The 4,569-nt window shown below is 35.9% G+C and overlaps 1 long non-coding RNA gene across 1 annotated transcript; it reads left to right on the top strand.

The window, feature by feature from the left end:
* Window positions 1–2,120: 2,120 nt before the first annotated feature.
* On the top strand, window positions 2,121–2,885 carry LOC123681192. The gene is made up of 2 exons (XR_006747649.1): window positions 2,121–2,533; window positions 2,612–2,885. It is a non-coding gene; the product is annotated as an uncharacterized LOC123681192 (long non-coding RNA).
* The last annotated feature ends 1,684 nt before the right edge of the window (window positions 2,886–4,569 follow it).

Here is a 4,569-nt window from a genome sequence, read left to right as displayed (position 1 = left end):
TTTCGAATTACAAATAATTGATTCGCTTTTTAGAAAGAAGCTAAATTAAGCTTCAATTTGCGGTATCGCTTAAAGTTGTCACATCAACAATTACTTTTTTATGAATTTTTGAATTTGGATAAAGTTCGAAAAATTGAATTTTTCACCATGAAGAGAACTGAAAATCTCATGTTTGAATATAAAATGCGAAAGTATTAGTAGAAAATTTTCAAAAAAGTTCAGAGCTTCAATAAGCACATTCGATAACGAAACAATAACAAATGAAACAAACTAAAATACATTGAAGAGTACCTAATAAAAACGAAAATAGGAACGAATTAATTGCAGAGTCAACGTTATTTCAGAAGTGGTTCGAAATGAAAATATTAGCTTCTATACATTTCTCTTGCCGAATGTTCAAATTGGATACAGCCTTGCGAATCATATCGCCATTATTTCTTAAAATATCGCAACAGTTGATAATTCTGTTCATCAGTTGTTCTCTTGACTGGATTTCTTCAGAATATACCATATCCTTCAATTTTCCCCATAAAAAATAATCTAGCGGGTTGAAATCTGGAGATCGAGGAGGCCATGGAATGGGTCCTCCTCGACCTATCCACCTATTTGGATAGGTATTGTCGAGGTAACTTCTCACTTCCAAACCAAATGAGGTCCAGCTCCATCATGCTGGAAATAAATTCCTCTAATATTTATTCCTTGTAGCATGCCGGGTAAAATATTTTGTAAGAAATCTAGATAAATCGCACTTGTAAGGCGACCGTCAAAAAAATGAGGCCCAATCGAATGTTTGTTTATCACAGCACACCAAACATTTACTGAAAATTCATGTTGTGAATTTCTCAGTCTTATACTGTGTGGATTATTTTCGGCCCAAATATGCGAGTTATGAATATTGAACACCGTCTCTGGTGAATTGAGCCTCATCATTGAATATTGTTCTGTACTGTAGTGACTCTGTGATTTGCTATCCAATATGATAAACAAACATTTGATTGGGCCTCTTTTTTTTGACGGTCGCCTTACAAGTGCGATTTATCTAGATTTCTTACAAAATATTTTACCTGGCATGCTACAAGGAATAAACATTAGAGGAATTTATTTCCAGCATGATGGAGCTGGACCTCAATTTGGTTTGGAAGTGAGAAGTTACCTCGACAATACCTATCCAAATAGGTGGATAGGTCGAGGAGGACCTATTCCATGGCCTCCTCAATCTCCAGATTTCAGCCCGCTAGATTATTTTTCATGGGAAAAATTGAAGGATATGGTATATTCTGAAGAAATCCAGTCAAGAGAACAACTGATGAACAGAATTATCAACTGTTGCGATATTTTAAGGAATAATGGCGATATGATTCGCAAGGCTGTATCCAATTTGAACATACAAGCTAATGGTTTTCATTTCGAACCACTTCTGAAATAACGTTGACTCTGCAATTCATTCGTTCCTATTTTCGTTTTTATTAGGTACTCTTCAATGTATTTTAGTTTGATTCATTTGTTATTGTTTCGTTATCGAATGTGCTTATTAAAGCTCTGAACTTTTTTGAAAATTTTCTACTAATACTTTCGCATTTTATATTCAAACATGAGATTTTCAGTTCTCTTCATGTTGAAAAATTCAATTTTTCGAACTTTATCCAAATTCAAAAATTCATAAAAAAATAATTGTTGATGTGACAACTTTAAGCGATACCGCAAATTGAAGCTTAATTTAGCTTCTTTCTAAAAAGCAAATCAATTATTTGTAATTCGAAATACAAAGTGTTTTTTTTACCCTGAACAATTTAAATGAAGATTAATGAGTCCGGCCCTGGAATAATGAAATAATTGATATCGTTCTGACTCGACCTTAGCATGTACCAATAATCTCCCAAGTTTCAATACTATTCGTCAATAAGTTTGGATTTTATGATGGTCTAAGTATTTCCATGAAGTTGGAAAATCACCCTGTATCTTTCTAGGGCAATCCAGAAATTAATTTTTTACAGTCAATCAGTAATCAGCTAGTCCAACTCTATCTCTGGTAAGAGTATGTACAGTTATTCCCCGGACACCCAGTATACTTAGAGGAGAAATGATATAAATATAAAGAGAAACCGAGAAGAGAGGTATATAAATCAATCAATCAAATTATACCATGAATATATTAGATAGATTAAATATGAATGACTGCAATGCTCAAAATACTCCTATGGTAACCAGACAGATTGAAAATAGGATTAAGAGAAATCAATCAGAGAAGTTACAAGATGACTCAGATAAACTAGAGATGAAAAGAGTTCCTTCTAGAGAAGCGATTGGTAGCTTAATGCATCCATCAAATGGTAGACACTACGTTTGCTGTTAACTATTTAACGAGAAAACAAATGAAGCCGACCGAAGCTGATTGGAAAGGTGTAAAGAGAATCTTCAGGTATTTGAAAGGTACTGCGAATTTAAGTCTTAAATTCACCGCTCAAACTTAATACTTAGAGGCATTTACCGATGCAACATTTAGAGACCATACCGACTTGTCATCAACTGAAAGGTATGTTATTAGATTGTTTGAAGATGTAATAGCTTGGAGAAGCCATAATCAAACCTATGTCACATTGTCCACTTGTAGAGCCGAATACCTAACCATGAATAATGCCTATCAAGAATTAATAATTCTTGACAAGGTACTTAGATTTGTGATAGGAAAACTGATGTTTCCTACAACAGTCTGGTGTGATAAAAATTCCGCTAGAGACTGCACCAAGAAAGATGGTAGTCCCAAACTAAAAGTATTTGATGATCATTTAGAGGTAATAAATGACGACCTACTACATAGAGAGAAATCTGGACTTAGAAGACATATGGCTGAAACACATGGTGATTTCATAAAACAATGTGTTGAAGTAAAGACAATCACAGTGAGATGGATTTCAACCAAGGAGAATGTGGATGACTTAATGATAAAACCTTTACCATCAGACGGTCATAAGAGATTAACTCAAAAACTAATGATTTAACACTAACTCATTGAATTTTTGTTTTCAGAGTATTTCTAGGGACTAGAGTATAAACTAATTGAGTTCTGTTTATAGATTAGACTTGGAGTGGAGAATGCTGGTTGTAGTTCGATGAAGGGAGGGAGTGTTACAATATTACTTCATCCGAACAGATTACGAGAGAGACAACCAACCCTACACTTGATAGTGTTATTGCATGTCGTGCGGTGGCGCTACGAGTCTGCGCGTGGCGAGGCCATCGAGAGAGAAAACAAGAATGGACCTTCGATGGTCGAGAGCGAACGTCAGGCACAAGACTTTAGAGTGACAGTCTCTTCCAACCTGACTTCTGTCAGGTCCTTCCGTTTTGCCTTGTGAACTGTACTTGCTTTTGAGATAGAGTTAAACTTAGAGTGTCTTGAGAATAAACGATTATTATCATCATCTGTGTATTAGTGAATACACTGCATTTTATATATCCCAAATATATAATCCAATAAAAATCAATATCCCACCATCTAACTCAAAGATATCACATGGTAAGGGAGATGACTGGAACATTGTTTCCCGTAGAAAGTTTACCAAACAAAAGCGTTCACTTGTTGTGGGTAGCGGTTCCGGAGATTCCCTTGTTGAGGGTGTGGAAAAATATAAAGCTAACTGAAGTCTGTCCTGAAATCTAAAAAGAAAGCTTTATGAGTTCACAGAGAAAATTTGCACTTCTGCACTATCGCGCACATTTCCAAGAACGGCGTTGGCCGAGCTTCTTCTATTATGTTGACTTGTGCTGTTTCGGTCGATGTGGATCTCATAATAATATAGACATATTTCTTTCTTATTCATTAAATTACATACTTTTGATCTGACTTGACAGGAGGTCTCAGCAAAGAAATTAAATTTCATTAACGCATACTATCACTTCGGTCACTGTGGGGTTCTATAGTAATGATAAGAATTTTTGTATTTCCTTCTGGGTCTCTGTGACAATGAATTGTGTTCAAATCGATTGCAATTAATAGACAAACATATTCTATATCATGAAAACATCGTATAAATTACCTCATTATGTACTCCAGTGAATGTCATCTCATTGTGAATTGTACAAGTGTTGGTCCTGCGGAGTGCGATGGAGGGGATGCTTCTTTACGATTGGTCCTGCGGAGTGCGATGGATGGGATGCTTCTTTACGATTGATCCTGCGTATCGTGTATAAACCCAGACATTCACAATTATCGTCATAAGCTCTTCGAGTATCTGCCGAATCGACCATAAAATGGAAATCATTGTTGTGCCTAGATATTCCGTTGGTGGTATGAATCCTTTCAAAATCCTTCCACCAGAAATGGTGTCTACTATATTCAGATATTTGGATTCTGATTCTATACTCAGAGTTAACGCGACCTGTAAAAGGTTCAGGGATATATGCCGTACCGACTCAAAGCTGAGGATTATCCTTAATTCCAGAATCAAGAAACTCCGTAGAGAAATGCGCGCTAGAATTCTCAATCCGGGCTTCGATGTTATTGTAAACCGTGGTGACGTTGTCCTTCCACGATTCACCTATAGGAATGGAAGCAGACATAAGAAGATA

Source organism: Harmonia axyridis, chromosome 5 (assembly GCF_914767665.1).
Source record: "Harmonia axyridis chromosome 5, icHarAxyr1.1, whole genome shotgun sequence".
Taxonomy (NCBI): domain Eukaryota; kingdom Metazoa; phylum Arthropoda; class Insecta; order Coleoptera; family Coccinellidae; genus Harmonia; species Harmonia axyridis.
The sequence above is the reverse complement of the archived record's forward strand: the minus strand, read 5'-3'. Positions and strand labels throughout refer to the sequence as shown.